Below are 26,715 nucleotides of genomic sequence, written 5' to 3'. Positions count from 1 at the left end.
ATGTGAGCAGATGAGTGTGTGTTCCATGAAGCAAAAAACAAAAAAGTTATATACACTAAACTGGAATGCCAATCACTTCAGGATAAAGTGACTCATAACTTTATTTTATTATAATTCTGTTTAAATACACTTACAAGACTTATATTGTTGCTTCGTTGTCATTGAACTAACAGTCAACAACACTAGAAACTGAATAAGACTAATCTAGCACATACATTGTATTCAATAAGGTATGTCAAAGGTCATCTAATACTTAGAAACACTTGACAAAATATTTCAATATTTTTGAAATCATGTTCAAAGAGCTAAAAAGTTCAAAAATTTTAGCACTGAATCAACTACAAAAGATACTAATTTTAATATGAACACTGAAACAGAAAGGCAGATCAGATGGTGATCTCGATCTCAAAGCTAAAAGTACAAGTTTTTATTTTATTTTATATGTATTTTAGAGTTGTTCACAATAATTTATTACATTTAATATTCCAACACTAATCCTCCACCATTACACCTTCTCACCACCATTATTTTCAATTTTCCCACCACCACCCAAGCCTGTCTCAAAGGCAGATCCTAAGTATTTTTTTTGTATTGATTGTTATGAATAATCCACCAAAAATGATCCAAAAAATTTCCTTAGAGGAAAATGTGTGAAGATTTTTCTGGGAATTAAGCCTTTGTATAAAAGATTAGCATTTTGTTACATATTGAGCCTTGTGTGCTAATATATATATATATAAATCTATATATGTATACATATATTTTTTAGTGGAGATTGGTTGCCTTCTACTTTACATTCCATCAAATGTGGTGTGCTACTCTTGGTAAATCAGTGTCATAGAGTATGAGACTATGAGTATGCATTCATGGTCACATGCTTTAGTAATTCTAGAATTTTAAATAGGGTGGTAGAGTTGAAGTTAAATTTTTAACTGGACAGTGACTTTGGGGTCTGGAGGCATCTCTGCAGCTTGTTGCTCTATTTTGAGATTTATTTGTTAGTGTCTGGGTTATGGCCATTAATGAGCTTATATAGCATCAGAGGCAGTTCGTGGGCATGAATGCCAGGCTTCTGGAAGAACAGGGAGATGGGTGGAGGTTTCCCATTCCCAACTCCATGAGATTCTGGAGATTTCAGGGAAAAATTCTGCATACCTGGGTTTTTCAGCAGATTCATTCTTATGTGTGAGGCTCATCCTGAGCCTGTGGAGATTGCACAAACATAGTGGCGACTGGGTTTTGGAGATTCAGTTACTGGGGCTCTGTTGGGGCAGACACTTGGCTCCCCCCACCCCTGTCTGGGAAAAGTGCAAGTTTTTAAAATTATGATTATTTAAAAATAATTAAAAAGTTATGATTTACAAAGACAAATGAGCCTTAAGCATAAATTTTCCAACACCAATCCCACCACCGGTATCAAGTTCCCTCCACCACTGTTGCCATGGTCCCTCCAGCCTCTTCTCCTCCCACCTTGCCAACTGACACGCTGACAGCCACCTTTCAAAGCTCTGCGTTTGGAGTTTACATCTCATGTTTTCAGTGCTGTGGAGTCTTTGCTTTGGATCTATAGCTATACCACTCTCCCACATCATTGGTATACCCGAAGCTCCTGATTCCTGTTTCCCTATACTATTTTTAATTTTCTTCCTCCACCTTGATTTCTTTCCTTTTCTTTCCTACTTCTCTGAGATCAAAGGTGACCTAGCCATCTTTTTTACAATGATCTTTCATATATTAGTACAACTTTGCTTATTTGGAGTCTCTACTGATTCCATACAAACTTTATTCTGACTTCTCTAGGTCACTGAGGAATGTTGTCTGAATTTGGATGGAAATAATGTTGAATCCATAGAATAGCTTAGGCAGGACAGTCACATTAATAATATTGTATTAATAATAATAATAATAATAATAATATTCTTTCAATCCAGGAGCATGGGATATTTTCCATTTCCCACGGGCTTCTTCTATCTATTTTAAGTGATTCAAAGATTTTATTATATAAATCTCCCACATCTTTTGTTGTTGATTCCTAGGTATTTGATGTTTCTGAACCCTATCTTAAATGGGATAGAATTGTTGATTGCTTTCTCCTTGGATTAATTCTTTGTATATAGAATTTGTATATAGAATTGGTGTACTGAATTTGTAGCTGGCTATTTTGCTGTATTGGTTTATTATTTCTAGGAATTTCCTTGTGGACAAGTATTTAGGGTCTTCTATGTATATTTTCATGCCATTTTCAAATATTGATAATTTGTTTTCTTTTTTTAAAATTTGGACCCCTTTGATCTCAGAAGGAATACTTTCAGTTTTTCATTATTAAGAATGACACTGGCAATTTGCTAGGTGGTTGTTACTATCTTGAGGAAGGTTCCTTCCAAAAGCCTGTTGAGGTTTTTTTTAAATCATGAATGGATCTTTTTAAAGGCCTTTTCTATATTATGCTGATTAATTTTCATACTTTGAACCATATTTGTATTCTTTGGATGAATACTACTGTATCAGGGTGTATGGGTTGGTTTGTTTTTTATATATTGTTGGATTTGGTTAGCTAAAATTTTATTGAGCACTTTTGCATCAATGTTTATCAAGGAGATTGATCTGAAATTTTCTTTTCTGAAAGTGTCTGTCTGCTTTGGGTTTTAGTGGAATGTTAGCTTCATAGAAGGCATTAGGAATAATATCTGTATCTTCAATATTTTGGAAGAATATAAGGAGTAAGGGCAGTAAATCTTCTCTGAAGGTTTGATAGAATTCACCAGTGAACTTATCTGTACCCAAGTTTTTTGTTCTTGGGAATATCCTTAATTACATTTTTATTTCCTTATGATTGGTCTGTTTACTTATTCCTCATTCAGCTTTGGGGTATTACATGTCTCTTATCTCTACTGATGTTCCATCTGTTTGATCTATGTAGTTGAAATAGTGGAGTGTTGAAATCTCCCATTACTATTTTGCTTTCATCATTTTTCTTTAGTACTGTGAGCAGAAGTTTTATGGACTTACTGACCCATATTTTGGTCATAAATGTTGGTCATAAAGTTGTTTCGGTCTTTTTTGCTATAACATTTTGTTAAAAATATTTATTATATAGAATAAAATGTCCATGGAATGGAAAATATCAGAGGTGGACCTAACAATGGTTTTAGATTAAGAAACATGCCAAGAAAATGAGAAATGGAGGGGAAAATAAGAATTTATCTCAAGGTATGAGAGGCAAAGGTTGGAAGCCTTGGACTTCATTGGGAATAGAGGTATCTGTATATATATATGTATATATATACATATCTGTATATATGTTATATATATATACATATATATAACAAAAAACAAACTACTTCAAGTCTGGACCCAAACTACCACTGCAGCACTAGAGCGGGCACCAGTAACATCTCCATTATGAGACTTGTTGTTACTGTTTTTGGCATATCGAATACACCAAAGCTTGCCAGGCTCTGCTGTGCGGGCGGGATACTCTCTGTAGCTTGCCAGGCTCTCCAAGAGGGATGGAGGAATTAAACCCTGGTCGGCCGCATGCAAGGCAAACACCCTACCCACTGTGCTATCACTCCAGTCAAACCACAAGTACAGTAAGTAAATTTAAGAAGTGTGCCTGCCCTGGGGTGGCAAGCTGAGCAGACAGACAAAGACCCTTTCCTCCTTGGCCAAGGTGTCCGCATGAGCACCTAGGCCAGAGAAGATCCCAGCAGTTTTGGACCAGAAGTAGAACTGTAATCCAGGACCAGAAGCAATGCCGCCCCTACCCCAGAGGTACAGCAGCAGTGGAGGGCTTAGCCTCTGGCAAAGCTGCAGTTATTTTCCTCTTTCCCAGTGTTTCGGACTCATATCTCAACCTCTAGTACCTAATTCTTAAGAGGACATCCTGGCTATCCCAAACACATTAGGTCAATACTCCACTAGTCTATTCCAATCAAAATTCTCCCCAAACTCACCAAAATAACAATGAACACAAGAGTCTGAACAAGCCTAATGTAAAAGAACACATCCCCTGAAGCTGCTCTAGAGGCCTCACATAAGTCACAGAGGAGCACCAAAGAGGAAGTTAGTATTCTTGAAGAAGTAAAAGGAGACCATCATTGACTGAGCCTATCCAGAATCCTCCCTTGCAGGAGAAGGGGATTATGATAGTGAATTGGAGGGATCCACCTCCATACCACTACAGCAACATGTAGAAATAGCACAAATCCCCACTGTGAGGAGTGGGTGAAAAAAAGAGCCCAGAAGCCCCAATAAGGAATAACCACAAATACAATCTCTCTAATTGTATTAAATTCAGAGATTGAGTTGAATTTAGAGATGAAATATTGAGGATGTTCAATGAGATCAAAGAAACGGTGGAATAGACATCCAGTAAATTAAAGGAGGATATGAAAGGAATAGTGGAACAGACAACCAATAAAATACAGGAAGACATGAGAGCAGAAATAAGAAAGCTTCAAGCAGAAGTGTTCCTAATAAAGGATTTGGTAAATGAAATTAAAAACTCAGGGGGTGCCCTCAGCAGTAGAATTACAACAGCTGAAGACAGAATCAGTGAGCTTGAAGATGAGCTGCAGAAACAACATAAGAATCATCAAAGTACCAGAAGGACAAGGAGGCAATCTCAATGAAGTAGCAGCAGTTAAAGATATCATTGCTGAGAAGTTCCCAGAGCTGGAGAATGCAGGCATCCAGATCCAAGAGCCTGAAAGTTAGTAGCTAAAAGAGACCCAAATAAAAAGACTCCAAAAATTATCATAATCAGAATAATGAATATCACAGATAGATACACAATTCTGCAAGTAGCATGGTTAAATAAGGAAATCACATACAAAGGAGCACCCCTTAGATTTCCTGCAGACTTATCAGAGGAAACCATTGGAGCCTGAAGACAATGGTGGGTATAGTGAAAAAACTCAATGAAATAAATGCCTCACCAACAATACCTTTTATGGATAACCTCTCACTCAGACACGAATGAAAGATACACTATTTCATGGATAAACTACAACTCAGGAACTTCATAGAATCAAACCCAACTTTAAAAGAAGAACTATAGGGACTACTGTAAGACAAGAGAAACCCCTACAACCACAACAAGCCTGTACAGAAAGATGGCACAACCCCCCTGACAATAATCTGTCTCAATGTCAATGGTCTAAATGCACCAATTAAGAGACACAGTGTGCAAAATGGATTAAAAAACTGAATCCAACATTCTGCTGCCTACAAGAAATACATCTGAACAGTCAGAGTAAACACAGACTCAAATTCAAAGTATAGAGAACAATCCTTTAAGCAAACAACTCCCTTAAAAACTGGGGTGGCCACACAAGTATGCGAAAACATAGATTTCAGGCTGAAAAAGATTAGAAGGGACAGTGAAGGCCATTTTTTAATAATCAAGGAATATGTGCATCAGGAAGAAATTATACTCCTAATATCTGCCCCCAATGAGGCTAGCAAAAAACATAAAACAACTGCTAATAGACATCAAGGAGGACATTGGTAGCAACAAAATAATAGTCAGAGACTTCAACACCAACTTATCATCACCTCTCGATAGATCAACAGAACTAAAACTCAGCAAGGAAGTACTGGTTTTGAAGGAAGAAATAGAAGAGAGGACTAATAGATGTATACAGGGCTTTCCATGCCCCCCAAACTCAATCCACATTCTTCTTTTCCAGTGCACATGAAACATTTTCCAAGACAGACCATGTGCTGAGGAACAAAATATACTTGAATGACATGGAAACCCAAAGACAATCCAAAGGATCAATGACACCAAGAGCTGGCTCTTTGAAAAAATAAACAAAATTGATAAATCACTAGCAAGACTCACAAAGAAAGAGAGAACCCTCATAAACTGAGTCAGAAATGAAAAGGGGGACATCACAACAGATTCCAAAGAAATGAAAAAATTTATCTGAAATTACTTTGAAAGTCGGTATGCCATGAAGCAGGAGAACGTAGAAGAAATGGATAAATTCCTAGATTCCTATAACCTCCCACGGCTGAGCCAAGATTTGAATTACCTGAATAGACCTATCACTATCAAGTAAATTGAGGGACTAATCAAAAATCTGCCCCAAAACAAAAGCCTAGGTCCAGAATAGTTTCACTAGTGAATTCTTTCAAACATTTAAAGAGGAGCTATTTCCAGTCCTTTTCAAGCTTTTCAAGGAAGTTGAAGAAACAGAAACTATTCCAGTTTTTATAAGGCACATATCATCCTAATACCAAAAGAAGACAGAGACACCACACAAAAAAGAAAATTATAGACCAATATCCCTGATGAACAAAGCTTCAAAGATCCTCAACAAAATATTAGCAAATAGAATCCAATGACATCAAAAAGATCATACACCATGGCCAAGTGGGGTTCATTCCAGGGATGCAAGTATGGTACAACATTTGCAACTCAATCAACAAAATCCATCGTATCAATAAAAGAAAAGATAAAGCCATATGATCATATCAACAGATGCAGAGAAAGCATTTGGCAAGATACAGCACTTGTTTATGATAAAAGCTCTCATCAAAATGGGAATTGAAGGAATTTTCCTCAATATAGTCAAAGCCATCTACCACAAGCCCACCGCAAGCATTATCCCATTGAGAATAGAGACCCCTAGAGCCTCTACCAAGAAGCTTCTAGAAACAATAGACTTGTATAGTAAAATCGCAGGCTATAAAAATCAATACTCAAAAGTCCATGGCTTTCCTATATACAAATAATGAGAGAGAAGAAAATGATACTAAAAAAACGATTCTGTTCACAATCATGCCTCAGAAAGTCAAGCACCTTGAAATCAGCTTAACTAAGGAGGTAAAGGACCTGTACACAGAAAACTACAAAACCCTGCTTCAAGAAATAAAAGAGGACGGAGGAAATGGAAACACATCCCCTACTCATGGAACAGGAGAATTGACATTGTCAAAATGGCAATACTCCTCAAAGCATTTTACAGATTCAATGCAATTCCTATAAGTATACCCGTGACATTCTTCAAATAAATTGATCAAACACTCCTGAAATTCATATGGAACAGCAATTCTACATGAATAGCTCAAGCAATTATGGGGAAAAAAGACAGGAGGCATAACCTTCCCAACTCTCAAACTGTACTACAAAATGGTAATAATAAAAACAGCATGGTATTGGAACAAAGATAAACAGACTAATGGAAAACGGTTGAATATCCTTACACACACCCTCAAATATAATCTTTGATAAGGGAGCAAGAAATATAAAGTGGAGCTGGAAAAACGTCTTTAACAAATGGTGCTGGCAAAACTGGACAGCTACATGCGAAAAATTGGGCTCAGACTTCTACCTACACTATGCAAAAAGTCATATCAAAATAGATTAATGAGCTTAACATCAGACCGGAGACCATAAGGTCCATTGAAGAAAAGTTCTACAAAGCCCTCCACGACATTGAAGCTAAAGGTATCGTCAAAGTTGAAACGCCACTGACCAAGTAAGTGGAAGCAAAGATAAACAAAGGGGACTAACTTAAATGAAGAAGTTTCTGTACCTCAAAAGAAACAATGACCAGGATAGAAAGAGCCTATGGAATGGGAAAGGATATTCACCAAAAAAACACTAACAACAACGTGCTCTTCGTGTTTCTGGAGTGAGCAGATGTCATTGGTCTACACTAGCACGTGACAGGGACAAATGAAGACATTACTGGTGCCTGCTCAAGCAAATTGATGAACAATGGGATGACAGTGATACAGTGATACTCCTATGATAAGGGGTTAATATAAAAGATAGACAACACACTGTTTGGAGTCTGCAAGAAGAAAACATTCAATCCCATCAGAAAATGATGAGTCTCCTGACACTCAGGACAAATACACTTACACATAGGAATCAGAAAGGGAAGCAGCTTTAATCTCACTCACACAAAGCACAGCACTGTGGGTTCACAAGTCCAAGAGACTTGGAACCCCGATCCCTATTTCAACTACACTATATACTGTTATAGTTTCACAGCACAAGTTATACCTGGTGGTTTTTCACAGGTGACACACACATTCCTAACAAGGTGAAATATGTGGGCAGAAGCAAATGGAGTGGTGAGACAGCCTACTGTCATAACTAATAAAGTTTTAACCTATATCTTGTGACTACATTCTTGGACTTTTACAATAAATGCTGGGTTGCCATAATGACACTAGCCCTCCTCATTAATTGCTACCTATTTTCATAAGGAGGGGTACATTCTTGTTTTAATTTCATCTTTAAGATCTAACAATTATAATTAATGAGATTTCAAATTTTTTATAACAAACTGAAAGGAATGTCAAATAAAAGATGCATACACTACAAAGAACACTGAGCCAACAAAAATAACTTTTAATGGCCAAAGTAAGAAAATTGATCAACAAAATTAAAGTAGATTGGGCTTTAATACAATATATCAAGTAAATATCTATGAATCCAGGATATAACCAATTGATTAAATTAATAGAGGATGAAGAACACATTTTCCATGTAGAAGAATTCAAGTAATGTTAGACATTTTGAATAATTCTTGAGTGTGGACTTCCCACAGTAACATAAATATGGCACATACTTCTGTGATCTAAATCCCCAAACTTCAATATACTCATGAAAGAAATATTTGACAGTAGGGGCACATTATTTAACTAGTTAAGTAGCACTGTCATCCTGTTGTTCATCGATTTGCTTGAGCGGGCACCAGTAACATCTCCATTGTGAGACTTGTTGTTACTGTTTTTGACATATCGAATATGCCATGGGTAGCTTGCCAGTCTCTGCCCTGTGGGTGAGATATTCTCAGTAGCTTGCTGGGCTCTCCAAGAGGTGTGGAGGAATTGAACCTGGGTATAATGTGCGTAACAATGTAAAAGGTTAACAGAAAAAACTGATATGCTATGTATCATAACTCTGTATACTTTTCTGCTTTCTATAAGTCTGAGCTTTAAAAAAATTTACTAAAATAATAGCAAAGGTCTGAAATCCATAAAAGTTTTTTTTAAAAAAAAACTCCAAAGTGAAGTTACAAAGTTTAAATCTCTAATACATTTCTTCTCACCGTTCCTTCATTTCCTGGCTGCCAGAAAGAACCAGTTAGAAAGAAAAGCTGCCATCTCAAACAAATTCACCAATTGTATTTTACAGTTATTACAAAAAAGTAGATATCAGCCTCTCCGCAGCTGCACGAGCGTGAATCCAGATCCAGCAAAACCTCTCTCGGCATGGGCAACTTCTCGCAGAATGTCTCCAGCCTGAGAACTAAGCCTCGGCCCCGTGCCCGCCCAGGAGGGGAAAGGTATTTCTCTCTCTCTTTCTCTCTCTCTCTCTCTCTCTCTCTCTCTCTCTCTCGCCTCTTTCTCTCCGGGGATGAAGGGCACGATGTCCGCCATATTATGACGACCACAGATTGGGTTTTCAAGACTGCAATGATCCAATATCTGGAAGAAATCTCCCCGGACTTAGTTATTAAAGTACAGAAATTCAAAACCGCGCGGCCTCAGACCTCATTTGTAGGTCTGAATCTAGTGGGGTACTCCTAACAACAATAGTGAGGTTTGTGTTGAAATATTGAATGTAACCAAAGTAAACAGAAAGTAAAATGAAGCTTATCAGTTACAAGGCAGGGGGTGGAGGGGCAGGATGGGAGGTGTACTGTGTGGTGTTATTTATTTATTTATTTTTTTTGGTGGTGCTATATGGGCACTGGTGAAGGGATGGTTGTTTCAGCATTGTATAACTGAGACCTAAGCCTGAAAGCATTGTAATCTTCCACATAGTGATTTAATAAAATAAAATTTTTATTTAAAAAAAAAGTAGGTATCAAAACTGCTTTTACCAGAAAATGTGGGGAGACTGCTTTCATTGCACCCAGGTGTGAAATGATTCCAATGGAACAAGTTTGTATAAGAATAGCAACTTGTTCTTTTCTCAAAAGAAATCCTGGTGTCAAGGAAAGATATAGGTTTTAACCACCTAAAATGGAGATGGTTTTCAAGGATGATGCCAATAATGATCCCCAGTGGTCTGAGGAACAACTGATTGCTGCAAATTTTTGCTTTACTGGACTTGTTATAGGACAGACTGAAGTGGACATTCTGATTCATGCTACACAGGCCGTTTGTGAAATACTGGAGAAGTCCTGGTTGCCTCAGAATTGTACACTGGTTAATATGAAGATTGAATTTGGTGTTGACGTAACCACTAAAGAAATTGTTCTTGCCGATGTCATTGATAATGATTTATGGAGACTTTGGCCGGCAGGAGATCGAAGCCAGCAGACAGACAAACAGTCATACCGTTACCTCAAAGAAGTAACTCCAGAAGAGATCCAAATGGTCAAGAAAAATTTTGAGTGGGTGGCAGAAAGAGTAGAGTTGCTTCTAAAATCACAAAGTCAATGCAGGGGTGTTGTATTGATGGGCTCAACTTCTGATCCTGGTCACTGAAAAAATCAAGAAGGCTTGTAAAAATTTTGGCATTCCATGAGAGCTTCGAGTGACATCTTCTCACAAAGGACCAGACGAAACTCTGAGGATTAAAGCCGAATTTGAAGGGGATGGCATTCCTACTGTGTTTGTGGCAGTGGTGGGCAGAAGCAATGGTTTAGGACTGCAGTTGTCAGCTGCCTTCCCCTCACTCCAGAGTGGGGATCTCGGGACGTGTGGTCTTCTCTTCGACCGCCCAGTAGTCTTGCCTGTTCAACAGCACTAGTACTTTCTCCAGAAGGATCAGCTCAGTTTGCGGCTCAGAAATTTGGATACTGAACACATGGATTTCCTTGAAGCAGGCTGATAAGAAAATCAGAGAAAGAAATCTTTAGAAAGAAACACTGCATTTAAAAAAATTATTGTATTCTTTAAGAGAAGAAATTTCTAGTTTAGCTGCAGAAGAAAAATCAAGATAAATAAGTGGTTTAAAATCAACCAGAAAATAAATGTTTAGATAATAAATGCTTTTCAAAGTACATGGGATAAAAAGCTTCCTGGATTAGTAGATCATATGTCCATATTTATCACTTTTTTTATAAAAGTGAATTACTGTGTAAACACATTAAAATTAGTTCCTATCTAAAAGTATTAGGTAACATAATAAAGAACAATTCTTAAATGCTAGTAATCACACTGCTAAAGTTCCTACTTGACTTGCATCTAAACCTATGAATGTTAGAAAGTTAAAGAGTTGTATGTTAGGTCGGTTACAGCAACATATTCTTTCCTTCCTAATAGCTCTAAAAAATGCCAAGGGTTTACCTGCGGTCAATGTCTCTGATGAAGATAAGTCTATAACTCTAGCTACATATAGACAAAATGATGATTCGTTTTGGCTATTTCGGAAGACTTGAGAGAGCAGCAGGTGGAAAGACACGGGAATGAAGGTGAAGCAGGATTGTGTAAGGTGTGAAAGGGAGTGTCTTCTGAGATCAGCTCCCCAGGGAAAAATAAAGTGCTCTCAGCATTTCAGATGAAAGATTTATTAAGTCTTGAATATACTAGAATTCCTCTGTGAACTTTATGGCTCATGAAGTTAAATTTTAACTCTGATAATATTAAAGTCCCCAGTCTGTCATCATTTCCAGAAATTTCAGTCTCCTGGTTGTTAATACAAGCTGGTGGATCGATAGCACAGTGGGTAGGGTGTTTGCCTTGCATGTGGCCGACCCGGGTTCAATTCCTATGTCCCTCTCGGAGAGCCTGGCAAGCTACCGAGAGTATCCTGCCTGCACGGCAGAGCTTGGCAAGATACCCATGGCGTATTCGTTATGCCAAAACCAGTAACAAGAAGTCTCACAATGGAGATGATACTGGTGCCCACTCTAGCAAATCGATGAACAATGGGGTGACAGTGCTACAGTGCTATTCCTTCATTTTACTCAGAGTCATAGAAATGAAATCAGCAAGTAGCTAATCAATGAAGTACCTAGTATCTTCAATATCACCTTCTGAAAATCCTATTAATGTCAATCTTAACACTCTACTCTTCTAAGCTACTAAATTGGACTATGCACTGGACTAGTTGGACTATAAATTGGACTAAGCTACTAAATTGGACTATAAATTGGACTAGTCACTGCAGAGAAGCACTGCAGTGACTAAGCCAAGCTACCAAGTCTTGGCTTATCTACAGCAACAAAGGTATTGAAGGAGTTATTTGTTAATCCAGCACCCAGCACCTCAAGTTTTGTGATGTCAAGTTTCCATATTTTCATCAGATTTTTGACACAAATACTCTCACTAACTGAAGCGATATCACAGCTGGTAGGGCGTTTGCCTTGCAGGCGGCTGACCCGGGTTCGATTCCTCTGTTCTTCTCAGAGAGCCTGGCAAGCTACCTAGAGTATCTTGCCAGCATGATAGAGCCTGACAAGCTCCCTGTGGCATATTCAATATGCCAAAAACAGTAACAACAACAAATCTCACAATGCAGACGTTACTGGGGCCTGCTCGAGCAAATCGATGAGCAACGGGATGACAGTGATACTCTCATTAATATGCAAAAGTAAATGAGAAACAGTGTTATTTTCTTTAACATGTATCTTTTTCATTAACATGTACCTTCTTTTATTTTTTTGAATCACCATGGGATTATAGCATGTATTTTTAATCCATAGATGTGAATATTATTATTACTAGTAATATTTTTTTTGTGATTTTTTTTCTACATAAAAAAATCTTTTGTGTAGATTTTGTGATTTTATTTTCTACATAAAACTTGGGAACGTGAGGCTAAAAATGTTAAATTTCTGTGAGTATATATATATATATACATATATATATATATATATACACACACACACACATATATATATCCCAGATGTTTTATTGAGATGTACAGATTGGAAAATAAAAATGAACGTGAGAGAAAGAAATAAGATAGCAAGGAGGGATAAAATTGTGCTTCACAAACATTTAAAATGCTTTAACAAGTTAAAATTAGGATTTAATTTTTAATTAAAATTAGTATTTTTAAATGTCTAACACCAATAATTGTAAAAGAGAATGCTTAAAAATTACCCTTTTCACTAAGGACAATATCTTCAGATTCTCAGATATGAAAATGTGGTCATTGTAAATACATTCTTTTGAAACATTTGCCTCATCAAAAGGATAAGCTTTGCTAAGATTGGGGTAAAATTAAGAAGGAATCAAGTAAGATATTTTAAATAGAACAGTGACAATTTCACTCCCATTCATTTTTAAGCAAAATTAAAGTCTTCTGCAGCATGAGCACTGTGTATGGAGTGCTCTAAATAAGAACCGTGGCTCCTCCTCTACAATCCAAGGAATGGCATCAATATATGTGTTAAGCTCTAGCCTACAAAACAAAACAAACAACCCTTCAAAGGCAGAGTGTTGTAAAATAATCATGATACCTCCCACTCCAGTTGGAACTAAGTAAGAATGCAGTCATGAAATGCCAGGGAAAAATTTAGAGTGCTCTTTGTGCATTTATAATGCCCAAATATTTTTAAATTAAATTTTAAATCTTACTCCTGTTTACTTTAATCATTTAAAAATTTTTACTAGTACTTATATTTTTTTGTAACTGATTTAAATGCTGCAGGGAAAAAAAGACAAATTCCCTTGTGAGGAAGAAACAGATATTAGATAAACGTTCATAATTTAAAATATTGAATAGTATTTTATTGAATGGGTATTCATAATATATTCATTCATCTTTCTTTTGGGGATACACTGATACCCATTTTTTAAATTACAAACATTGTCACAATGATTATTTTGTAAATATATTGGCATATCTTGACAACTATGTTTACAAGTTAAATTTCTAGTAAAAGAACTGCTTGGTCATAGGAATTAAGCATTATAAATATTGATATATATTCCTAAATTATCCTTTTAAGAGTATTGCCTCAGCTTATATTATCACCAAAAGAAGTTGAGAATCCCTTTTCACAGACAGATTTATAGACCATGGAAAACTTGAACAGTATCAGACGAGAAAGATAATTTAAACCAACCCACTCAGCAAATGAAGCAAACCTATTTTGGAGGGAGTCATCACCCTGTTTAATTCAAGGTCATTAAGTGACAAATGTATCTCGAGCTCAAATTTACAAGTTCCAGATGAACATAGCTTGTCTTTCAACACAAATCATCTTTCACCGGGCCAGTCCTGAGCCTCCTAAGGATAACACTCTACTTAGCACTTCCATGTTCTGGACATGCCTGGTACCGACCAGCCCCAGAAGAAATAAAGACATTTTCTTTCATTATTAGCAATATATATTTCTTAAACTGAGGGTTTTTTTAATTTATAAACCTATTTTATCATTTTAGGAAGATATCAATGGGGACATCGTAGCTGGAATGTTTTGTCCTTCACAAAGACTTGCATTTTGATGAATCAAAGAATAAAATCTCTGCACAAGACACATTTAGCTCTGTTAAGATGGTTTGACTAATATCATTTTTACTCATTGTTAGCAAAATAAACAATACTAATATTCTTATGAACTATTTTAGGAACAGATGACAAATCAAACATCCCTATAAGGTGATCAAAAAAAAAATCACTCACTTTGCTTTGGAGCAGGGCCATGCTTTCAGTTCTGTCACTTAGATAAATAGAGACAGAGTCCCTTACATTTTCTTAGGAGAGTAAAGTTTATTCACAAGTCAGGAAACCAAGCTCTTCTTGCTTTTCCCAAGGCTCAGTAACTGGCAGAGGCTCTGTATCCAATTACTTTGTGAGACATGCTAACTTTTCATGGGAGTTAGTCCAGGCCCTACTTCTACAGGCAGGTAGAATGCTGGTGGGCTTCCCTGTGGTCCCTGCTCTCTTCCCTCTTTTCGATCTATTCTGGTGCCTTTGGTCTCAACTCTCCTTTCATCACAACAATATCAGAAGTTCCCCTTCTCTTATACCCTGGGGACTTTCTTTCATCTAATTTAACTTTTGAATTTCTTTCTGCCTAGCTCTCTTCAGCTCCCCTCACCTTCCAAGTCTTACATGAGCATCACCACTGTCTTCATTTCTAAAATCTATGCAGGCTCTGGACTCCCAAGGCCTCCTCATTTTTCCTGCCTGCTGCCTTAACTCCTCCCTCTGTAATCTGCTTGATCTCCTATCACTAGTCACTCTCACACTGTTCCATTAACAGAAACATATTTGTAACCTTCTTGACCCCAACATGTCATTAACCTACAATTCAGAGCTTCCAAATTCCTACTTCTATTGCGTAGACTACTGATACATCCTCACTGCTTCTGTGGGCACAAACTGACCACCTTGAAATGCACCATTTCTCATATCTTTCTAGACAGAAAATGATAAAATGTTAAATACCATTCATTACACTTCAACGACCTCAAATGGAAATTTAAATGAAGGTAAAAAGCCCTTCAATAAAAATATTTCCTTTATAATTAGCAATATGCATTTCTTAAACTGAGGTTTTTTTCCTTCTGAGATCGAGTGTTGACTTTAAAACACATTGAAAAATAACAAAGAAAAATACATTTAAACTACCTTTGACAGTTTTCAGTTTTTTTGTCTTTTGTTTGAATTTATTATAGCTAATGCATTGTATTTACAATGATGTTCACATTTATATTTGTTTGGTGTACAAAGTTAACTCACCACCACGGACTGTTTTTTAAACAGAAGCTGATCCTGCCATAGATGGAAGCACAGGGCAACCTGTGTGCATCAGGACACACTCCCTGAGTCCAATTTCATGACAAATTTTAAATAATCACACATGTAAAGCAAAGCAAAATGGAAATTATCAGGAACTGAGGGGAGGGAAATATAGGTTGCTGCTGCTTAATAAGTACATCTTATCAATTATGTAATATGTGTGACTTCTGGAGACCTACTATGTGTCTATAGTTAGAAGAACTATGTTATAACTTAAAATTTGCTCAGAGATAGAGCTTATGCCAATGTTTTTACAGTTCTTAGCATTTTCTGTCTAGAAAGATATTGGAAGTAATAACCAAAAAAAATGGTTATTGACCAGACCTTTTTGGCAATTGTTTAAAGTGAGACAAATGTCAATATTTATTCTTTTTTCCTGATAAGTAGTGTGCTAATTGCCAGTGGTGAGAGCAATCAGTGATGAATAAATGTGTCTATAAAAATATGTCCCCACCCCAGGAACCAGTGCACAGGGAAAGGGAGAGTGTAGGAAAGGGAAAGAGACAGGAAAGTGCTGAGTCACCTGAGGGTAGCCTTAAGTCACTGGCAAGCACAGAGGTGAGCCAGATCAAGGACACGGCATTCCAGCGGGGTCCCCTCGACTTCGGTCCATCTGGCCCCAGGCTTTGATAAACAACTTAAGCAGAAGCAACTGCCCTAAACTCTTAGCCTCCTTTATTTCCCCTCTTAACCCTATACTTTTCCATTCCAATTTTCAGTTGATTCTTCACCACATCCCAGAAAAAATGTAATATAAGCTGAAGTTTGTCTGTTGCTGGTTTAAAATACAGATACCTTATTCATACTTCCACCCACCCAAATTTACATGAGTATAGTTATGTTGATTAGACATAGGATTTTAAATAGAGGTTTCCCAAAATATTCATAGACATATGATTAAAAAGGAGAGAATTAAAATAATAGAAATCACCTATCATTGAACTACAAAGACATAAAATTAGCTACTGATGCTAGATTTGATATATTATTACAAAAAATTACATAAAAGCAGTCCAATTTCTTTAATCACAGTTTACTTTTACAAAGTGAAAACCATAAAACATTGAGAGCTACACATAACATTTTGTTTATAAGGTAACATCTTAAATTAAATTGCTAAGATAAACTCTTTTACTGTTAATTTTCATTTAACATTTTATTTCTTTGTTCATTCATCACTTAATACTCACTTCTTTTACTGTTCACCTATTTTCCAGAACATTTGACATATTCTGCCAAGAGCAAAAAATTAATTTGCTAAATATGCTTTTTGGGAGCAAAGTGCTTCTAGAAATAGCATTTTCCAGTACTGACATTAATAGCAAAGTTAAAAATTCTTCTAAAATTGCAATTGAGGTTCTGGGTATGTGACTTTAGTGATTGGGCACAGGCTGTGAATCTTGAAGGCCACCCAAAGGTTGGGCTCAACCCCTTGGATCAGTGCCCCGCATTACATATACTCCTCAACACTCCCAACGTCCCCCCAGACCAGCAACAGCTGGAAAAGGCACAGAAAATGATGACATTTTGTGTTAATTCAAAGAGGTATCATAAAACTTTGTGTTGGTAGCCATGTGGTTTAATGGGATTAAGTTTCAACATTTTCATGGTTAATGTAAAGAGGGGACTATTGGATACTATTGATGGTTCTCAGGTAACTGGGATAGACTGTTGCTATACCAAGCAGAAAAATACTTCCCTGTGAACAGGGAAATCCCCAAGAGACTTTACTCAGCGGTATCACCTGTGCCTGTCCATCCAAGAAGCAGATGTAGCTTGTTATTTAAGAGCAGTTGCCATGCTCTATTTATGAAGACACTCCCACATCCACCGACTAGGTCACTTCTCTTTCCTCTTTTTCCAGGATATTTTCACAGACCTCTTGACCCTATTTCAATACTGGTTGCTTGTTCTGCTTCAAAACAGATATATAGGTCCCCTGTTGAAGAAGCATTCAAGCATGGGTGCACACACACACACAAACACACAGACACACACTCTTTTATTGACTCTATTAACTTTTGAATGTCTTCTTTTTCTTTATATACTTTTGCCTTTTAAGCAACTAATTCATTTTGTGTACTTCTCATACCTTCTAGTTCATGTTTGAACTAGAAGGGAATTTCCCATCTCCAACCTCCTTTTGTTTTCTTCCCTCCTCTATCCCCCAACTCCTCCCCTCCCCTCCCTTCTGCTTCCCTCCCTCTACCTCCTCACCTCTCCTACTCTCTCTTCCCTTCCTTTCCTAGCCCTTCTCTCTGTCCCTCCCTCCTTCTCTCCCTTTCTTCCATTCCTTCCTTTTCCCTCCTTCCTTCCTTTTCCCTCCTTCCTTCTTTTTCCTTCCTTCCTTCCTTCCTTCCTTCCTTCCTTCCTTCCTTCCTTCCTTCCTTCCTTCCTTCCTTCCTTCCTTCCTTCCTTCCTTCCTTCCTTCCTTCCTTCCTCAAAAGAAGGACTACTTTTTTAATATTTAGACTATTTCCTCCATGGATCCCTCCACCATTATCCCAAGATGTCCTCCCCTAGGTCCTCCATCTCAGCATCCTTAGATTACAATTATATTGACTTTATCTCACTTTGATAATTGGAAATTATTGATAATGGGAAATGACCAAGTTTCTTTTAATCCCGCACTTCACTGTTTATAGTCTACAAATGAGAGATAATTTGGTGTTTATCTTTCTCTTCCTGATTCACTGCACTTAGCATGAATTCTATTTCCATTCAAGTTGCAGCAAACTGCATAATTTCATTTTTACTCAGAGCTGGTAGTATTCCCTTTTGTATATATACCATGATTTCTTTTTAATTTTGATTGAGATTCTGTGATTTCAAATGATATTAGTGATGGTTTCTCATTGGACTGGAGTGATAGCACAGTGGGTAGGGTGTTTGCCTTGCACATGGCTGACCCAGGTTCAATTCCTTCATCCCTCTCAGAGAGCCCAGAAAGCTACCGAGAGTATCCCGCCCACACAGCAGAACCTGGCAAGCTACCCATGGCATTTCATTCATGTGTGTCAGTTCTCTCATTATGTTGCCATTAAACCTTTGTTGCTACCTTGCTCTGTATATTTAAGTTCCACATGTGAGAGGGATCATTCTGCACCTCTTCCTTCTAACTTCAGTCAGCTTAATAACCTCTAGTTCCATCCATGTTGTTGCAAATCATATGATTGTATACTGTTCTCATGCCACTGAGTCTGGCACATATCTAGAAGTCTTGAAGCAACCAGTGTTGGTGCATTTTTTTGTGAGGAAGGAACTCCTCGTCCACAGTTGTTGAACTGTTTTATGGTTCAGCCTATATGGAAAACAACATGGAGATCTCTAAAAAAAAAAAACAGAAATGGAACTACCGTATGACCCAGTGACACCACTTCTTGGCATCTATGCCCAAAACACAAAAAATAATAATTTGAAAGAATACATGCACATCATATTCATTGCTGCACTTAGTAAAATAGCCAAAATAGGGAAATAACACAAATGCCCAAGTACAGATGAATGTATTAAGAAGTTGCTGTATATATACAACATAAAATACTATGCAGCTCAAAGAAAGAACAATATCACGATTTCTTTATATTTATCTGTTGTGTTGTTTTTAAATCTTGGCTATTGTAAATAATGTTGTGATAAGTACAGGTGTATATATATATCTTTATATATATATATCCTTTTTGTGTTTGTCTAGGGTGAGGTAGATGTTCAGGACAAAATTGCAGGGTCTAAAGGAAGCTCTATTTCTAAGTTTTTGAGAAGTCTGAAAATCATTTCCCAAAGAGACTCAAGCAACTGTGACACTGGGAGTAAATGAGTTCCTTTTTGTCCACATGTTCACTGTTATCTAATATTTACAAACCTTTTAATATAGGCATTCTACAGGTGTTAGGTGATACTTCATGGTCATTTTGACTAGCATTTCCTGATAATTCGTGATAATGAACATTTTTTATATGCCCACTGGACATCTTCAAGTCACTTTTGAAGAATTGTTCATTTTTTCCCCCTGTTTTTGGATGGGGACATTTGTTGTTGGTTTTTGTTGTTAGATTTTAGAGCACTTTGTATAACTTAGCTATTAGCCTCTTGTTTTTTACAACTTTTTTTTACCAATTACTAAAATGTGTCTTTTTATTTTATTTTTTAATTTATTTTATTGAATCACCATGTGGAAAGTTACAAAGTTCTCAGGCTTATGTCTCAGTTATACAATGTTTAAACACCCATCCCTTCACCAGTGCCCATATTCCACCACCAAAAAAAAAAAACCCAGTGCACTGTAGGATTACATAGTTTCAGGTAGTTTAGGTTTATTGCGTTACTCCCATTACAGTGCTCCCATTCCTCTGTGTTTATTTGTAGCTTCTTTCTTAGTGTTCTGTTGACTTGTAAACATTGTTTTTCTTTCTTCTTGAGTCCTTTGCATAGTTTATTCATAGCAAGTCCTTTTTGTATGGACACAGGAAGACTTAACAAATGTTATGCTTTTGTAACCTGGGAGTCATTTGACTCTACATGATATTTTCCTCCAGGGCATCTGTTCTCTTGACCTAAGCCTCAGCTGCCCTTACTTCCTAGCATCCCCAAATCACGGTCCCTACGTGGGACGAGAAGGACTCAGGGCAAGCGGTGAGTTGTGTGCTACCCTGGCATCGAGATGGGCCTGGCCAAAGTGCCTAATGCTTAACTATAAGTTAAGAGCTTGATCATGGACAAATGTTGTCATGATCCAAACAGTGATAACTAGATTTGGACCCTGCTAGGGTGAGGAATGATTAATCTGGCCTGAGTGCTGTAGTCTGAGTCTTGGCAAGATGTTGCCAGGAGAGCTGCCTTGCAAGCCTCAATGTATCTCTTGCTATGTCCATAGAAAAATAACTAGTATTAAGATGTTAATGAGTGTTTGGACTAAGGAAAGGAGAAAAACACCTTAAGAGTCAGGGGAATGAATTATGTGGAGAGTGAGGATATGCTTATGTCCTAGTAGGAAAAAACTGTGGGGGCCAGAGAGATAGTTCACTGGATAGAGCATTTTCCTTGCACATCTCAACCCAGGTTTGATCCCCAGTACTACATATGGTCCCCTACTGCTGGCAAGAGTGTGACTTGAACAAAGTCTGGAGTAAGTCCTGAGAACCTTCAGGTGGGGTCCAAAAACAAACAAAAAACCCACTGAATTTTTGTGAAATTACCCATTGATTGTGCATATTTTTGTGCAGCTGAGTCCTTGATAATCAAAGTTCAAAGTTTTAAAGTAAGTGGTATAGTATTTAAGGCATTATTTTGTTTTGTTTGGGTTCCTTGGAGAGTGAGCAGGCACTCCAATATCTCCCTTCTTGTTTTAAAGAAGTTCAAACAGAAAGGGGTGAGCAAGGTTTGTACTTGGAGATTTTACTTCTGATGCCAATATGACTTTAGCATTTCAAAATTCCTTATACATACGTACACACTGTCACTGTCACTATCACTGTCATCCTGTTGCTCATCGATTTGCTTGAGCGTGCACCAGTAACGTCTCCATTGTGAGACTTGTTACTGTTTTTAGCATATTGAATACACCATGGGTAGCTTGCCAGGCTCTGCCATGTAGGCGAGATACTCTAGGTAACTTACCAGGCTCTCTGAGAGGGACAGAGGAATCTACCCAGGTCGGCCATGTGCAAGGCAAACCCCCTACCACTGTGCTCCAGCCCTTGAATACAAATATATATATATATATACATATACATACATACCTACTTGACCAATTAATTCCAATAATTTTTTTGTTTCTTTAAGAATGGCAGGAGGGTAGTCTAGGTGAATAGAGAGGGCTACCTCCAGGGCAGATTAAGCCCTGTGTCTGATTGAGACTACCTAGCGCATTTGACCTTCACACTCTGTTCCCAGTCTGCTTCTAAGGAAAGCAGGCCAAACCAGCAAATTAAATCACAACTATTTAGCTGTACACCTAAAAAGTGAGATCATTTTCAGCTCTCCTATCTCTGAAGAGGCAGTTAACATAAGATATGATTTACGCTTGCTACAGGATATAGGTCAAATGGAAGCATTGTTAAAGCCAGTAAAGGTAGAATAAGCAGTTAAATAATAGAATAACCACTGCATCTTTAGGCGGTTCTCCTTTGCATTTTCTACTGACAGTGATAAACTAATGCCTCAGCTACTTCCTGGCTCTTAACTTGCCTCTGTATGTCCTTCTGTGACCTGTTCAAATCTATTAAGGGGAGGGCAAAATGTATGAGAGAGTATTGGGAGTATCACAAAAATTGTCCATTTTTCATAAAAGTTTGGCCATTCAGAAAAATGGTGAATTTCTGTTGAAGGTTATTAGGTGCCAATTTCAGTCCTCTCTGAGCTTTACAGTACCTTTCATTCAGCATCATCAGGACCCTGAGTCTTATGGTCCCACTCTTATTTCTATGGATGCTTTCATTATCCTTTGGTTCTAATTTCATCCCAGACTGGACTCTCTATGAAGAGCAAAATCATTGCTACCATGGAGCAAATCAGTATAACTTCGGGGTGGGGTAGGGGAGAGAAAATATTCCATTTGGGTATTTCCTGCTTTTAACGTCCACTCTATTCTTTCCCAGACTTTCATGACAAAATTATCATGATCTGCTAACCAAGGACAATGCTATTTGAACAAATAGTTATGGATAGGGGCACCAGCTGCAATACAGACAGCCTGAATAACCCAAATATGATTTCTGGCTGGATTCAATGAATTGCCTATTTTGTTTATTCTTTATTTTTTTATGTTTCCCTATTATAAACATTATAATTATAAGTCTTTACATAGTTTCTCTTTCTCATACCTGAGATGTTATCTGGTGTGCCTTTGGTATTGTCCTGGAATGTTCTCTATGATGATACTTCTTTATCCAGGGGATCATGTAGGGATTGGCACCTTGGTCAATCTCCCCAGCATCTTTCCTGCTTAGTTGCATGTCTGTGTTCTCCATTCCCTACACTGATTTTACTCAGGTCACTGCCTCAACTCTGAGGTTTAATTTGGGGGAAAGGGAGCGGTAATTTCTCATTGTTCTTCTCTGCTTTTTTATTAAACTTCTTAGAATGAAATATATTTTGTGTATGAATATGGCCATTCCCTTCTATTTTAGCCTACTATTCGCCTGTATTATTATTTTCTGGCCTTTTGCTTTGAACCTGAGTGCATTGTGGTAGCTTAGGTGTGTGTTGTCTAAGCAGAAGGTGCCTGGTTTCCGTTTCCTGATCTATCTCATCACTCTGTGTCTTTTGCTGGGTGAATTCAGATCACTGGCATTAAAAAAATTATTAATTATTAACATAAGAAAATTTAATGTCATCTTTTGTATATAGATTTTGGATGTTGCTGTAGTAAACCCTTTTCTTCCTTACCCTTTTATATGAAACCATCTAGCACATATTGTTGGTAATGCATTGTTTAGGAACCAAGAGCTTCTCTAGTTGCTGTTTCTTAGTCAAGTTTTGTATTACAACATCAAATTTGAAACCTAGTGGATGAAGTATTATTGTTTGGATGTCTATTCCATTTAATATGTTGGATATATGATACAATTCATTTTTAGTCTGTAAGGTTTCCTCAAAAATTCTGTTATAAGGACTCCCTTAGAGATAATTTTTTGGCTTCTCTTCCAGCTCTGAGGATAGCATCACTCTCTCTGGCTCTTATTAACTTAATTACTACATATTTTTTGTATTTTTTTCTTTATTGTTATTATGATTGGTACTCCTTGAAATTCCCAGATATGGAAGTCTAGGTTGATGTTTAAATTGGTTTTTTATTCCTGCTTAATTGTTTTCACCAAAGCTTCTCCCCTCCTTTTAATTTTTATTCTCTTTCTGGGACCCTATGATTTGGATGTTATTTATTTTCAGGCTGCCCCATATTTCTCTGATATTTTCTTCTTTTTGAATTCCATTTTTCCCTTGTTTTGTTCTTTTTTGCTGATTTCAAGCAACTTGTCTTTTAATTCACTGATTTCTCTGCTTGTATCATTCTACTACTAATTACCTTTTTGTGGTTTTTGTTTGTTTGCTTTGGGCCACATTTGGCAATACTCAGGGTTTCTCCCAGCTCTGCACTCAACAATCACTCCTGTTGGGACTCATGGAACCATATGGGATACCAGGGATCGAACCCAGGTCAATCACTAACCAGGTAAGTGCCCTACCTGCTGTCCCTATTTTGCTCCAGCTCCTATTGTGGTTTGTTGTTGTTATTCTCCTATTATACTATTCAGATTGACAACTTCTGTTTGCTCATTTCTTAGGATTTCTTCGCCCTTGTTGGAACTCTCCTCTATTGCTTTCTTCAATTCAGTAAGCATCCTCTGCTATTCCTACTTTGTCCTCCATTACAATTCCTTGTCCATTAGTGCAAGTGTATTTCTATCATTATGACTGAGACTGCAGCTCTTCAGATATGGGACTGGGCAGATATCCTGAGAATGTTTGTTGGCAGAAGTTTCTGGGAATTCTGGTATAGGTCCTTAGTGGAGAGAAGGTGGTGAGGGTAAGCAGGGCTAGGTTGCATATAGAATATGGTGGCACCTCCCATCCATGTTTCACTATCAACAGATATTTATTTGTATGAGACAGAAGTCATAAAGTCTTGTTTAAAGAAGGCTTATTCAACAGCAGCATTTTATTTTTTTTTTTGTTTATTTTTTTTTTCTTCATCCACCTAACAACTTCTTAGATGCTCTGGAAGGTTTTCTTTTTTTTTTTTTTAATTTATTTATTTTTAATTAGAGAATCACCGTGAGGGTACAGTTACAGATTTATACACTTTTGTGCTTATACTTCCCTCATACAAAGTTTGGGAACCCATCCCTTCACCAGTGCCCATTCTCCACCACCCGTAAACCCAGTGTCCCTCCCACCCTCCCCAATCCCATCTCCCCCCCACCCCACCTGCCACTGTGGCAAGGCATTCCCTTCTGTTTTCTCTCTCTAATTAGCTATTGTGGTTTGCAATAAAGGTGTTGAGTGGCCGCTGTGCTCAGTCTCTAGCCCTCATTCAGCCCGCAACTCCCTTCCCCCACATGGCCTTCGACTACAATGTAGTTGGTGATCGCTTCTCTGAGTTGACCTTTCCCCGGAACGTGAGGCCAGCCTCGAAGCCATGGAGTCAACCTCCTGGTACTTATTTCTACAGTTCTTGGGTGTTAGTCTCCCACTCTGTTATTCTATATACCATAGATGAGTGCAATCTTTCTATGTCTGTCTCTCTCTTTCTGACTAATTTCACTCAGCATGAAACTTTTCATGCCCATCCACTTAACTACAAAATTCTTGACCTCCTTTTTTCTAATAGCTGCATAGTATTCCATTGTATAGATGTACCAAAGTTTCCTCAACCAGTCATCCGTTCTGGGGCATTCGGGTTTTTTCCAGATTCTGGCTATTGTAAACAGTGCTGCGATGAACATACATGTGCAGATGTTGTTTCGATTGTACTTTTTTGCCTCTCTGGGATATATTCCCAGCAGTGGTATTGCTGGGTCAAATGGGAATTCAATATCTAATTTTTTGAGAGTCCTCCAAATTGTTTTCCAGAAGGGCTGAACCAGTCGGCATTCCCACCAGCAGTGAAGAAGGGTCCGTTTCTCCCCACATCCTCTCCAACAGCGGTTGCTTTTGTTCTTTTGGATGTGTGCTAGTCTCTGTGGTGTGAGGTGGTATCTCATGGTTGTTTTGATCTGCATCTCTCTGATGATTAGTGATGTAGAGCACTTTTTCATGTGCCTTTTGGCCATTCGTATTTCTTCCTTGGTAAAGTTTCTGTTCATTTCTTTGCCCCATTTTTTGATGGGGTTGGATGTTTTCTTCTTGTAGAGCTCAACCAGTGCTTTATATACCATTGATATCAACCCCTTATCTGATGTGTATTGTGTAAATATCCTTTCCCATTCTGTGGATAGTCTTTGTATTCTGGTCACTGTATCTCTTGCAGTGCAGAAGCTTTTTAGTTTAATGTAGTCCCATTTGTTGATCTCTGTTTTTACTAGATTGCTTAGTTCCGTGTCACCTTTGAAGATACCTTTATCTTCAATATCGTGGAGGGTTTCGCCGACCTTGTCTTCAATGTACCTTATGGTTTGTGGTCTAATGTTGAGGTCTTTAATCCATTTTGATCTGACTTTTGTGCATGGTGTCAGGTCAAGGTCTAAACCCATTTTTTTGCATGTGGTTGTCCAGTTGTGCCAGCACCATTTGTTAAAGAGGCTTTCCTTGCTCCACTTCACATCTCTTGCTCCCTTATCAAAGATTAGATGGTCATACATTTGGGGTTGTGTGTAGGGATATTCCACCCTGTTCCATTGGTCTACGGCTCTGCCTTTGTTCCAGTACCATGCTGTTTTAATTGTTACTGCTTTGTAGTAAAGTTTGAGGTTGGGGATGGTGATGCCTCCCATCATCTTTTTCCCAAGAATTGTTTTAGCTATCCTTGGACGTTTGTTATTCCATATGAATTTTAGGATTGCTTGATCCATTTCTTTGAAGAATGTCATGGGTATATTTATAGGGATCGCATTGAATCTGTATAATGCTTTAGGGAGTATTGCCATTTTGACAACATTGATTCTCCCTATCCACGAGCAGGGTATATGTTTCCATTTCCTCATGTCCTCTTTGATTTCATGGAGTAGCGTTATGTAGTTTTCTTTGAAAAGGTCTTTTACTTCCTTGGTTAAGCTGATTCCGAGGTACCTGATTTTCTGGGGCACGATTGTGAATGGGATTGCTTTTTTCATGTCCCTTTCCTCTGCCTCATTGTTTGCATATATGAAGGCCATGGATTTTTGGGTATTGATTTTGTAGCCTGCAACTTTACTGTATAAGTCTATTGTTTCTAAGAGTTTCTTAGTAGAGGTTTTAGGCTTCTCTAGATATAGTATCATGTCGTCTGCAAATAGTGAGAGTTTGATTTCTTCCCTTCCTACCTGGATGCCCTTAATCTCTTTTTCTTGTCTAATAGCTATCGCAAGTACTTCCAGTACTATATTGAAGAGGAGTGGTGA

General features: G+C 37.7%; 1 pseudogene; it reads left to right on the top strand.

Annotated features, from left to right (window-relative positions):
- Window positions 1-4,391: 4,391 nt before the first annotated feature.
- On the top strand, window positions 4,392-10,782 carry LOC101553327 (bifunctional phosphoribosylaminoimidazole carboxylase/phosphoribosylaminoimidazole succinocarboxamide synthetase-like; annotated as a pseudogene).
- The last annotated feature ends 15,933 nt before the right edge of the window (window positions 10,783-26,715 follow it).

This window comes from Sorex araneus, chromosome 6 (genome assembly GCF_027595985.1).
Source record: "Sorex araneus isolate mSorAra2 chromosome 6, mSorAra2.pri, whole genome shotgun sequence".
Lineage (NCBI taxonomy): Eukaryota > Metazoa > Chordata > Mammalia > Eulipotyphla > Soricidae > Sorex > Sorex araneus.
Note: the sequence above shows the minus strand (reverse complement) of the source record. Positions and strands in the feature narration are given on the sequence as shown.